The following is a 14,459-nucleotide window of genomic DNA, read 5'->3' on the forward strand; positions in this document are numbered from 1 at the left end:
CTGGAAACCAGAGGTAGAGCCCCCAGTGTGCAGTGGCTGTTGCCACTCCACAGCTCCTCCTCCCCGAGACCTTACCTCAGGGATTCTGCCAGCCATGGATAGTGAAAGCCACACTTGTCTAGGGGGATGTGGAAGTTTTTGTTGCAGTAGTAGCAGGATCTAATTATTTTTCTCTGAATTTTTGTGACTAGGTATGAATTGCTTTCTTACATCAATGTAAAAGATTGCTGGGGAGCTTGGATTGGGACATTAAGATGAGCAGGAAATAGAGCTAGAAATATTTGTATTGAAACCCACAAATCCCCTTGCCTTAAGGCTGCTCAGAAAGCAGTTGGAATAGAGACATCCCAGAGGCTTTACCTCAGATACCTGGAAAGGGGTCACCATCTTGTAAAGATCTCAAGTATGGAAGGTAGAATGATACCACGAAGCAGGAGGAAAACAGAGCCTTAGGTCAAGATCCTTAGCTGGAGAAAGCAGCAATGAGCCCCAGAAAAACCCCTCTCAGAAAAACAGACAAGCCTTCATTAGTGGAGGCCAAAATTCAGCTAGACCAAGATCCTATGAATAAGTGCCAGAAATCTGTGATGAAGGCCTCATGGAACCAAGCCAGGGCCAATCTGGGCAGCTCCTCCTTCTCTTGGAAACAGAATGTCCTTTAAAGCTTTGGTAGTGAGTCATGTGCTGAGACAGGTGTCAAGATCCCTCAGCTGTGGTGCAGGTGTGGCATCCACAGTTGACATTTCATCTGGCTGGTGCAGCTTTATGTAGCCTGGAAGGACCTACTCACAGTGAATGGATCCTAGGCTTCCTTCATCTCTTGCTGCATCTTCATCTATGACAAACCTGCTTCATGTCACTTGTTGCATATGAGTCTGTTTTGTCTCAGCAGACCCACACGAGTTGGTTACCAGTGCACAGTGAACTTGCTTCATGGAAAGGAGGATATAGGAGGCTTGCTTGGAGCCAAGATAAGCTCAAACCAGTATCCAAATAATTCAGTGAGATGTATGGTCTTGGTCTAGTGTTAATGGGTACTGGAATTATGGGTTAATTGACAGGTGGATTATGGGTTTACACAAAGAATGTGAAAAAGTCAAGTGGTGGGTGTCAAAAAAATGTGGAGGTAAATCTCTTTGAGATCACTATTCATATTTTGGGTGAACTTCTGAGACAGCGTATTTATGGAAAAGTAAAGATATTGGAATTAGGAGATTAGGAAAGGAAAAGAGATTGGAAATGCTCATGCCTACATTCAGAACTCCTTGCAAGATTATTATTAGTGGACCTTCTGAGATGTTTCTATGGTATTAAAAGAGCTCTCTTTTCTTACTGGAGATAGAATATTTTAGAAAACAATAATGGAAGTGACAAGGCATATACCTTTCTAGTCTGGGAAGGATGATAAGCTAGTGCCCATATTGGTCTATAGCCACAGTGGCTTCTTTATTCCAATGGATGTCTTCTCTCTTGGAGCCAGAGCCGAAAGTGGATTCAGAGAAGAAAGAAAGCCTATTTCTAGACTATGACTGGAAGACAGTGGTGAAGCCATGGGAGGAGCATAAAATCACCGGCTTCATCAGTCTGAGCTTAGCCAACTGACTTTCATGGGAGACGTTGTCAAGGGTAAATTCACAATCTACATGAATCATTTAGTGTGCTTCTGCCTGAAACCTTAGATCTTGGTGTTCTCAGTGGGCTGAATGATGACCACATGGATCCAGCTAAATCTTTTCTGGAGATGTGCCACCAGATGTCTCATCTGTTTAAGACTAGGCTCTGCGTAGGAAATGTGGACTTGGACATTAACTCTAGGATGGGGATACAGAAGTCTGGCTTGAAGACAATTCAGTCTGTTATGACCAGTGTGTTCTACCTGTATTGGCTAGGGGTGGGGGCAGGAATAAGAACTATCAGGATTGAGGATGGGCCATCCTGTGGTGCTTTCACAAGCATGCTTGCCTCCATCGTTGGCTATTCTATCAATGATCATCTGAATTCAGTCCCAAGAGACAAGATGTTAAGTGCCTTTCTGGGTGAAATCAGCAAGTTATCTGTTTTCTCTTTTCTGATGACATGGTCTGCTTTAACTTTGAAAAACATGTCTTTGATACAGAGGGTCTTCCCTCCCCATCTGGACTGCAGCTTCAAAGGATTGGAACAAAAACCAATGTGAATAGCAGCACGACCACTTCCAATCATGAGCCTTTTCTGGATTGAACATTGCATGTAATATAAATTTTATTTTCTGAAGGTCATAGATTGGCAAGCCAATTGCCTATGGGCAAAATTAGTCATCCTTTGACTTTCAGCGGCTGTGAGCCAGGCAAGTTCTAAATCTGGGCTGAAAATGGCAAGTGTCATGGGACAGCTGGGTTCCAGGACACCTTGGAAGTCCAGGTGCCTAAAGCCATTTCAGGGCAAGTGCTGCATGCTTTGACTCCATGCTCACGCGTTTCTTTAGGTGACAATTCAGGCAGTCTTTGGGGCTGGTTTCTGGGCCTGTGCTTTCTAAATCGGGACCATTGCGAGGAAGGAGGAAGAATGAAGTCAGCAAATTTCTGATTCATGGGGGAAAAAACAAAATTAAAAAAATCTACCAACAACACAAAATCCTGCCAAACAGCCTGATTTGTGTTTTCAATTAGCTCCTTTGGGGGAGAAACTGCACTGCTGCTGGAGAAGAGAGAGGCGTAGAGCTGGTGACAGAGCTGTGGGATCCTGGCAGCATGGGAGCTAATGGGGTAAGAAGAGACAGACAAAAACACCCCGTGAAAGGGCATGGCCCACTTTGGGCTTGGTCAGTTTGTGATTTAAAAAGATATTAGGGAAAACATACTCAGTTGCAATTCTGGGGACACTTGACCGTGTGTCATCTTCACTATTAATTGAGTTACCATACTGTGCCCATTAAAGTTTTAACAGAGCGGCACACGGTGAGTTTGTACACCCAGCAGGTTGCTTTCTGTGGCTGCATATCCAGGCCTGAGATGAGAGTGGAATGATGGGCTACCAACTTGACATTTGCCCTCCAGCTGTGTTCTCAACTATCTTGAAGAGCTGAACCTGGTAATCACAGACAATACGAGAGAGTAGTAGTCCCAAATCGCATACAGATTAAGGATGAGATTTAATTATGATTTTTTTGGTTAGTCATAGTGCAGTAAAGTGGAGTATAGGATGATACGTAAGAGCTCCCATTCTGGAGTTAGTGAGACCTTGAGTGTAGTGTGAAACATTGCTCCGTGAATATCTTCCCCTCATTCCACTGTAGAGTAATAGTATGCTTCCACACTGATGTAGGGCTTAGTCATGTGACCCGTTTAGGGATGTGAGCAGAAGTGATGGGAACACAGGCTCGCAAAATACGCTTGCATGGTTGAGCCTGCTCCCTTGTGCATTGGCTATCCACTATAGGAAGGGAGTGCCGCAGGTAACCTGAGATCCAGATAAGGTTAGAAGACCTGCAATCTACAGCCTGAACCAAAAGCCACTCAGCTGAGAATGACCAAACCAGATGAATGACAACTGACTTGCAGCTTCATGAGCATAAGAGTAAATATTGTTCTAAGTCACGGAGCCCAGACATGGTTTGTTATGGGGCTACCTGAGCACAAGTATGAATCCTCCCTTTGTTGCCATCCAGCTGTATAATTCTGGTAACCCACCACTCCCTTTAGGGCTTAATCACCTGATCTGAAAAATGAGCATGATTTTTGCTACCTCACAGGTAAGCAGCACATGAACTCATATACATGTGTGTCATTGCTCCTGTACGCAATAAGCTTCAGCTATGGTTTGAACGTTTGAATTAGGGTTTAGATGTGGTGCACCCAAAAACTCATGTGTGAGACATTGTAAAGTTAGGAGGAGAAATGATTGGAATACAGCCTTAATCTAATAAGTGAATTGATCCGTGATGGGATTAACTGGGTGGGAATTTGGGGCAGGTGGGGTGTGGCTTTGGATATATATTTTGTATCTAGAGGGTGGAGTCTCTCTCTCTCTGCTTCCTGATCATCATGTGAGCCGCTTCCCTCTGCCAAACTCTTCCACCATGATGTTCTGCCTCGTCTTGAGCCTGGAGGAATGGAGTCTACTATCTATGGATTGAGACCTCTGAAATTGTGATCCCCTAAATAAACTTTTCCTACTCCACAGAAATTTTGGTCAGGTCTTTAAGTCACAGCAGCAGAAAAGTCGACTGAAACAGTTTGTGTCCCCTCCAAAATCCGTGGTGAAGCTTCATCACTGGTGTGACAGCGTCAAGAGGTGGGGCTTGTAGGAGGTGATTCAGGCAATGAGGGTGGAACCCTCATAAATGGAGTTCACAACTTTATTAAAGAGGGAACTGTTGTGAGGGAGCTATTGGTATCCTTTGTCCCTTCTGTTATGTGAGGAACCTGCAAGAAGGCACAAGTCCTCACCAGACACTGGAGGGCTTTGTGCCTTGATCTTGGAATCCCATTATCCAGAACTGTGAGAAATAGATTTCTATTATTTATGAATTATACACCCTGAAGTATTTTGTTGTAGCAGCAAGAACGAACTAAGGCAGAGCTATAAGCATAATAATAATAGCTACAGTTTATTGAGACAATGCAGATATTTTGCCTATGTCATCTTGACCAATACTCATCATAATCTCAAGAGATCATTATCAATATTAAGTGTGTGTGTATATATATAGATTATAAATATAGTGTAATATTTATATATAATTATATATGAATGTTATATATTTACTTGTAAAATAATATATAATTTATACATATATTTATGTAATGCATAAATTATATAATATACATATATTTATATAATTTATACATATAAATTACATAAAATTATAATAAAATAATAGTTAATTCAACAAGCATTTATTGTTTACCTACTATGTTCCAGAAACTAAACAGGTGCTGAGAATTCAGTGATAAAACATTTGGCTTTAGCCAGTCAACCAGCATTAAGACACTGAGTTAACAAAGCTCAGTTTTCTCCATTTGTACTCTCTCTCCTAACAGAGCTTATCCTTTCCCCATGTGGCCATATGCCTCGTGGACGGCTGGCACTACCTCCTTTGCTGGGTCTTTCGTACTAAGGATAATATCTTTTCTCTGGCCAGCGATTGGTTGGAAATAGCCAGGTGCCTCATTCTGCCCACTGAGAAAGGAGATGGAGTTTCCAGAGATTTTCTGTCAAGCCTCTTTTGAGAGAGCCACAGGCACAGAGGTCTGAATCCTTCCTCTGGACAATGCTGTGCTTGAATCTAATGAGCAGCTTGCTACAAATCTGAAATTGAAACCTATACTAAGGCTGGGGTTGGTGAAGCAGAGAGACAAAAGCAAGCCTTTTCATAGCATTGACTTAAGAAATCCTGAAGCACATCTTACACCGTACAGACACCATTTCCTCATTATTTTAGAACAGTGTAGGTCAGCTACTAGCATTGAAAGTAATCCTAACCTACGTTGACATTTTGTAAGATACTATATTTTTTTGAAGAGATTGAACATGGACTTCTTCATATTCACAATGAAATCTGTGAAAGTTTCGTGGAACTACAGGGTTCACATATCCAGAAACCACCTGTGTGATTGATTTCCTCCTCCTCTTCCTCCTCCTCTTCCTCCTCCTCCTCCTCTTCCTCCTCCTCTTCCTCTTCCTCTTCCTCTTCCTCTTCCTCCTCTTTCCCCTTTTCCTTCTCCCCCTTCTCCTTCTTTGCTTTCTCCCTCTTACTCTTTCAAATGTCTTTCCTTCTGGTAAACCCTATTTTGGATAAGATATTTTATTTCTCTATGTTTGGGAGTTGTTCCACCCCCACTGAATCAAGCCACGGTGCATCTCATCTTCTTGCAGCCAGGTGACCCCTTGGCATAGGTCCAGTCCATCAGAATATCCCAGTTTCCTTGCCACAGTGACTGGTGATTGGGGCCAAACAGCAAGGGGTCAAATCATCCTCTGGGATTGGTTGATTTGGAACCATAGAAGATGGCGTCTTGCCTTTGGGGGTGACAGAGCAGAAAGAGGTGAAGCTGGAACTGGTTTGGCAGTGTTTGCTTAGCATTTGGAGTCAGCTCTTCAGCTTTGGAGAAGGAAGCCAGGACATAGAGGCAGAGGGTCTTAGTTACCCTGATTTCAGACAGGCAGTTGTGCAACTTGAAGTAGTCCTAGGGAATCCAGATTACCCAGATGATCTTGAGAATATAAATTGGGCTGGGTTAAGAGTCATCATACCTGGATAGCTACGCCCTACCAGCAGGAAGACAATGTGTAGTGGAAAATCTTCAGATATCAATGTCAAGTGGGGACAAATAAAGATTTTCTTTTAGTGTTCACATCCCTCTTTTGTTTTTCTTAGTATGTTCATATTGCTCCTTTCTTTTTAACTCGTACTTCGTATTACTCTGGCTCTCTAGGTTTCTAGATATAAATTTATCTATCCACCTATGAATCTATTTAAGATGTTAAGGAACTAGCTCACGTGACTGTGGGGATTGGCAAGTATGAAATTTATAGGGCAGTCAGCATTTTGGAAATTTAAGAGGCGGTTGATATTGCCATCTTGAAAATGAAACCTATAGGGCAAACTAGCAGGTGGGTTTTTCTGCTATAGACCAGAGGCAGAATTTTTTCTCCCCTAGGAAATGTCAGTTTGTCCTCTTAAGATTTTTAGCGGATTAGATGAGGCCCACCTACATTATGGAAGGTAAAATGCTTAACTTCAGTCTACTGATTGCAAATTTAAGCTCAATCTGAAAAGCATCTTCATAGTGATATCTGGATTGGTATTTGATCAAATCATTGGCCACCATGGCTAAACCAAGTTGACACATCAAACTAACCATCAAATACTTTAGTGATTGGAAACTATTCTTGGATGTGTTTGTACCAGACAACAGGGAAAAATAAGCATCCCATTCTATGCATATGTTACAGTATTATTTCCAGGAAAATGGAGTGAACTTAATTAGTAACTGACTAGCTATTTAATACTGCATCCCTCAGAGGAATTAAAATAAATTGTCTTAAAAGTCAAGTCATCCTTTTTGAGAAGGTCTTTCAACATGTAATTGGATAATAATTCTATAAAGTTGAGAATGTCCTTCAATTAGGCAGGTTTTGCCCCTTGAGAGAATAAGGCTCAGGTGAGTGGTTGAAGGGGATGGCAAAGACTTGCTGATAAAGTCACCAAGCTATGGTGCTCAAAATTAAAAATGTGATGGTAGTGGGCATTTTAAAAAATATAATAGCCTAGATGGTTCTCTGGTTATTTTACTTAAACGTCCCATATTATGCCTCACAATCTATGATTCCCAGCCTTCTCAAACACCAAGACACCTCTCTTAATCTAGAAATATAATGACCCTTATGGGTCATTATAAAAGAGGGGTTACATTTTTAGCTTTTATCAGGAGAGACAACACACAGTGACAGAAAGTTGCCATAAATTCTGGAATGTCTTGAAAGCAGTGGTATTTTGTCAGCCCCAACTAAATCTACAGAGAGCCCCAATGCCAGGACTTTCTGCCCCTTGAGGTCTAGATAAAATTGGTTCAAATTCCTTGGCAATTCCAATGCCCTTTCCAGGATGGATCTGAATATTGGGGGTCTGGATAAGAAAGGGTGCTTATCTTTACCTGGGCATATCTAGTTTGTAACTTTCCGCTGTTTTAGCATCTGGGTTATTTTTTGCCCTGCATGGTCCTTCCTTCTGGCCATATTCTGACCCAGGCAGAACTGTCAGCCCCTTATATTTCACATAAATCTGCTCGCATACGGCCATAACAGACCCATGTATTGAGGACCCACGTGAGGTTTACAAAGCAACTTCAAAGAGAATTCTGGACACTGTGTTGGTGGTAGGCTTTATTTTTCATCTTGTAGGGATTTTTCCTCCTCCCTGTCCTTGATGACCTCACTTCCCCGGGTTCCCATGTTAATACCACTTCCCTAGCTTCCCAGTACCTTCCCTGTCCCAACAGATGCCTCTTGTTGTCTCATGGTTTCCCTCTTTGTTCCTTTGGCCCTTGCATGTACCCAAGACTCCAAAGCTTCATCTTTTATCCCAAAGACGTATCCAAGCATCACGTCATTCCGTTAATATGTACAAATTTTATGGTTTTCAAAGAAAATTAATTTAATTAAAAAATAAATTTCGCTAGTACTTATGAAGGCATTTTGCTGATAAAGTCCGTTCTATTCCTAAGAGAGATGCTGTTACTTTTAAGATCATTCACTCATGCAACAGATGGAACATGCATTTTTTTCCTTATTGAGAAATGATTCCACGGGGCCAGGGACTGTGCGGGGCACATACCAATGAATGAAACAAGTTTATGCTTTTGTGGAGACATATAACAAAAGTGTCTTGGTATGTAAGATGGTGAAATTACCACACAGGAAAAAATAAAACCTGATAAGGTGATAAGGGGGTCTTTTGTAGGAGTAGTTGTTTCACATGGAAGGTCATATATAAATGACATGTCACTAGAAAAGGAGCTGTATTGATATTTTAGGAAAGAGTGCTTAAGGAAGAGGAAACATCAAGTGCAAAGGCCCTGAGGTAGAAGTCTGCATCACCGTTTCAAGGAAGAGCAGAGTCCAATGTGACTGTATTGAAATGAATGAGTACGGCTGAGCTCTTTTCAGTATGATTTTTTGGTGTTCATTGCTGTTTTGTCTGTGCCCTGACTGGATCAAGAGCATTAGAGATCATTGGAAAAAATATTTGGTTTTATTTTTATTCAAGTAGGAAGCCTCTGGATGGTTGGAACAGGGAGTGAGCTGATCTGACTCATATTTTTAGAGGAACTCTCTGGAGAATGGATGGTAAAGGGCCAAGGCTAGAACTGGAGATTGAAGTTGGGAGGCAGTTATGATAACCCAGGTGTCAAAGGTGGTGGGTCCAGGATGGCTGTGGTGATGACAGTGAAGGGGGAGAGCTGGCTTCTGCATGGATTCTGAGGTGGTGCTGGCAGAATGTCCTGACTGGCTGCTTAAGGTTCCCTAAAAGAAATGATAAAGCAGACTCGAGATTCTGGGATCAGCACCTTGGGGAATGGGATTGCCATTCGTTAAACATGATTAGAGGAAAGTCAACAGTCACATTTGGGTATTTTTTTGGCTTATAGATATTAGTAGGTAGATGTCAGTGAGAAAATGGAATATTCTAGACTCACTCAAGTGCAGGTGGGAGATTGTAGCTAGAGAGGTAAATATGGGGCCATCTGAAATTGGTGGCTTCTAAAACCATGAGGTCAGGATCTGAACCACCAAGGAATGTCCATACTTGGGTTTGAGGCCTGGGGCATTCTAGTTCAGAAAGGTGGGGAGATGAGGAGCAGACAGCAAACCCGTGACTACTTATCTTCAGAACATATTTGCTTTGGTAAAACAGTCATACATACACACACACACACACACACACACACAATATGTGTATTTTTTGGTCTACAAGGTGTTGTTACTGTGTACCTGGATCAAGGACCTTATTATGATAAATAGACACATTGTGGGTCTCCATCGGTATTAGTTGAATGATAAGCAAATTAAAGAATGCATGAATCACTTAATCATCCCCACACTGTCTGAAGCCCTTACTTAGTCTTTTCAGAATACTCTTTTGAGGATGTTTGCTGCCCCTTTGTCTAGGCCCTGAAATGTATCCTCAAACTACACGAGGAGAATCTTGTCCTGAATGTGTGTCTCTTTGATTTTATCTGCATGAGCTGGCTTTCTGTCACTGTGACAAAGTACCTGAGAAAAACAACTTAAAGGAGGAAAGATTTAGTCTGGCTCGTGGTTTCAGTGTATGGTACTTGGCTCCATGGTTCTGAGCCTACGGTGAGGAAGAACATATGGCATCAGGGCATGGTGGAGGAAAGCTGCTTACCTTATGGTGGCTGGGAAGCAGAGGACAGTGGGGTCATAGGGGCTGGCAACACCCCTAATGGCACCCCTTAGGGCACACCCCTAGTGGTCTGTTTGCTTCTACTAGGCCCCATCTCCTACAGTTTCCACCAGCTCTTAATAATGCCATCAAATTATGAACCATCCATGGGTTAATCCATAAAGTCAAAGCTCTCGTGATCCATTCATTTTCCCAAATCCCCACCTCTGAACTTCTCTGCACTGGGGGCCAAGCCTGCAACACATGGGCCTTTGTAGGACATTTCAGATTCCAACTGTAGCATCCCCCTTCTGTGGACATGGGGTAATGTCTTCAGGAGTAACCCATGTGCATCAGAGCCCGCCTGGAACAAATTACATCACCACGTTGAGCAAATGTTGAGAGAAACCATGAATAGAGTGGAATATTTTGGGTGAGGCGAGCGTATTTGGTGCTATTGCTGAGGGCACACAGGCAAAGGAAGGTCTCCCGACCCTGTGTGAAATAGCTTTAGTCCTGCCAGTCCACCAGAAGAGGCTGTGATCTGAACGGCTCCCCAAGTGGCCATGCCACTTGCTTCTGATTAATATCCTCTTGGTGTCACAGTGCATCCCCATTCCAGCTGCCTCATCATATGGGTTTCAATTTAGAAGCAAATGGAGAATACAAGAGAATTCTTATTATTCAGAGTTTTAAATATCACTGAGCAAACTTCCTCCTGTTCTTTCTGCCCGGCCCTGCTTTGAGTCTCTTTGGAAGGCGAGACTTTTTATTTCCCTGTGGCTTTTGGAAGCTCATGGGAACCAGAGCCTGGGAGCTCCCATTGCAATCCAAGATGAACCAGCACAGCCGAGCCCTTCTCTCTTCTTGCCTTACGTTTCTGATTCCTATCGTAGAAGGGGGAATGCATGCCTGCATGCCCACTTTTACTGAAAGACTGAAGAAGAATCTATTTTCCTTATGTCCTTACACGACTCTCACCTTGGGAAAATAAATGGTGAATAAGATTGTTCCAAGTTATCAGTGGGGCCTCCCTGAGTTTTCTGGAACCAGACTGTTTTCTTGCTCCCTTGGAGATGAGGGATTGGGTCTGTTTTCCCATTGCTGACCAGAAAGAATCTGCTTCTACTTGGACCTCTGCTTTCTCTGTTTTAGGCTCTCTGTGTGTAATTGTGTGGGTCAGATCACAGCAGAGGGAAGGGGAAGCTCTGCCTTGATTTGCAGCCCAGGTTTACTAACAGTGAAGCAGACACTCCCATGAGATGCTGATTTTGCTCTGTGTGTGGGTTCCGGGGAGTTAGAACTTGAAGAGGAGAGTGGTTTGGTTCCCTAGAATCTTAAACACTGGTCAGTAAGACACAGGGCTTCCTCTTAGCCATGGTGGATTCAACTAGGAGTGGGAAATTCCAGGCCTGGGAACCTATAGCTTAGATTTGATTGATATATATGGGATGACTTCATTTTTTTGATACCAGGGATTGAACCTAGGGGTGATTAACCACTGAGCCACATCCCAGCCCTTTTATTTTTTTCTTTTGAGACAGGGTCTTGCCAAGTTGTGGAGGCTGTCTTTGAACTTGCGATCCTCCTGCCTCAGCTTCCTGAGGCACTGAGATTACAGATATGTACCACTATGCCCGGCTTATAGGATGCTTTTAAAAACCAAAGGGACACAATGGGACTGAGCTCGTGGAAACTGAAGTAGGGCTGGGAGAGGTTTACCAGTAGCATTTGTACTTAAGGCCTCAAACTGTCTGAGCTCAGATAACCATTATGGGGACACAGGCATGTCAAATGTGAAGAGAATGATACTCAGGGAATGCGGTTGTGAAGAAATGAAGTGAGGAGACTTCAGCAGAGAAGCAGGGAGCTGGGGGAATGATGGAGATAGTCACTGTCCCCTTGGGCTACTAGCAGCTTTGCTACAGCTGAGGTGTATTTCCAAGAAATCCATGAGATATTGCAGAATATTTACCTCTAGTTACCTTTTTTGTTGGAGCTTGTTCAAAAGGTTTTATTCTTTTTGTATTGTGAAGGTCTCATTGAAGAACCTTATAGGCAAAAGGGCTTAGTTCTAGCATAGGTAGGAAATTGGATTCACCCCAAATGGAAGTGTCAGGCAGGATCCATCTAAAGCTTGTGAAATGTGAAGCTGAGAGCCCTCTTGGATCTCCACTGGGGTTTCTAGATACACCTGAAGATGGACGAAGTATTTTTCTGGCACTGTTTTGCTCCCTCAGCATTTTCCTTTATTGCTTTCTCCACGCAAGTAAGAGAGCCATGAAGGTTTAACCCATAATATGTTAAATTCAATTATTAATTGTCACTTCTAGATTTGCAGGATGTCATTACCTGGACAGAGCCCTGCTGGCCTCTTGGTCTCTTGAGGAGTTAGGCATCAGATCTCTTCTGCACCCATTCTCGTCCTCTTTCCCTCAGTTGCAGCAACTGTTGGCACGGCCCTTGAGCAACCTTACGAAGACAAAACTTAGTTGTTGATATTGGAAGTCATAGCAATGTAGCCCCAACCTGAAAAGAGTGGTTAAAAAAAAGTAGCCAGAAATAATGTGTAATTCGTGCAAGAGACTGACTACAGAGAGTTGCTCACCAAACAATTTTCTTTTTCCTCTAGAGCATCGCTAGATCATATGTCCAGCCTTCCTCGCAGTTATACGACTGGGTTCTGGTCAGTGGATTGTGGACAGAAGTGAGAAGTGCAATTCTAGCTCTGGCCCACCTTGCATGAGCGAGTCTCTATTCTTTGTCTCTAATGTACTGTTGAGTTGGAAGGATCCCAAGGACTTTCAGGACAGTGGAGCCCCATGATGGAAGGGGTTTGAGTCCCTGAATGACACGTTTTTCCCCTTAGCTAACCCATTTTGGACTGTGACATGAGATATTGCCCATTATTATGGTAAACCACTGACATTTTGGAATTATAGCCTTTAATCTGTCCTGACTGACATTTAAGTGTTACAAAGGTGGTTATCATACACAAAGTATTTCTCTACTGACTGCTCTTGGTAATCAGCATGCATGGGAATGTCAGCTTGGCAAAATAGGTGCTGGCAGATGAGGTTATATTTAATGGGCCTTTTTATCTCCTACAACTATCCCCTCCCATTCCTTATGGAAAAGATTTCTGAAAGCAGTTGATGGGGAATGATACTGCAAGTAGATTCCTTAGGCACAAGGGAACATTTTATGATCATAGCGAAGGGCTTTGAGCATGTGCTATATGAACATGAGTGTATGCAGGTGCATGTGTGGGGGCAGTTAGCACTGAAACAAGAATCCCCAGCCATGGTGAAACCCTAAACTTACCTGTCTCCTTTCTCTTCTTCCCCAGCCACCCACCCCTCCCTCCTTGAACATCTATTGGTGCTTGGTGTACGCTAGGTAGAAGAAGGTGCAGGCTTCTGTGCTAGGTTCTTCAGGCACCAGGGTCCCTTCCTGTTGTTACCAGTACTGTATTTATAATCCACTGGAATCATGAAATAAATAAGAGGGTTTTTGGCAGATGGTATCTTAGGCGATCTCATTTGTATAGTTTCCTAGTCCAAACTTGACTCAGAGAACAAGGCTCTCACAAGATTACATAAGCTCTGGAATCACAATAACTTCTCACTCTCATCACAACACCACACCCATCCATGTCCATATGTCAAGATGTGGGTGGAAAGAATATTACTTCTATCTTGTGAGAATAGCATCATCTGTTTTGATATCCAAATAGGCTTGGATCAGACTCCCACACTTTTTTACTCCCTCTATTCCGCTGTGTCATAGTGAGTCTTAACTATCTTTATTTTGGAGAGTCTTTGACACTGACACTTCATACTGTACCTGTAAGCACTGTATGCATAGTTGAAAGGCAGAGATTTGAAGCAGGGAGTGACATTTTACAATCGAGGAAGGGAAGTCTCGGAGAAAATCAAAGAGGCATCCCACGGGCTATAGTGAGCAAGCTGCTGTTCCAGGTCTAGAACTCTGATTCCCGCACAAGATAGGAATGGACTAATGTCACGATCTGTCCCATTAGTTCTTCTTTTTCAATCAAAGGTATCAGACAATGTCATTTTCCCCTCCATGTCAATCACTGAAGCTTATTATTTTGCACATAAAACCGTGTGGGACCTTGCTCGTGGCCACCTCAGATATTACCCTGGAGGTACATGTAGCTCTGGATCCTTGGTGGCCAGTGAGGTGAGAAGAACAACAGTTGGGGTCAATCACATGATTACAGAGCTAGGTTTCCAACAAGGTTCCAGGTGCTCAAACTTGGCTTTTACAGATGTTCTAAGGAAGCAGTGAGAACACCACAGGGGAGCTAGCTATCTGGGGACACTACAGGTATTGATTGGGGTCTCTACTGCCCAAGCTGATATCAGGGGCAGGATCAAATTATCCAGGAAGTGACAGAAGGTCTCAGGACTTGCCTTCCCACAGCTTACTTGGCCAGGGTCTTCTGAAGTTCTTGACAGCAAACTTAACTTTGGTGCCCACTTCTTCTGCAGTTCTTAGGAGTTGGTTGCACCTGGCCAAACACTCAGCAATGGCGGTATCTTTG

The sequence above is a fragment of the Marmota flaviventris genome, chromosome 9, assembly GCF_047511675.1.
Source record: "Marmota flaviventris isolate mMarFla1 chromosome 9, mMarFla1.hap1, whole genome shotgun sequence".
Lineage (NCBI taxonomy): Eukaryota > Metazoa > Chordata > Mammalia > Rodentia > Sciuridae > Marmota > Marmota flaviventris.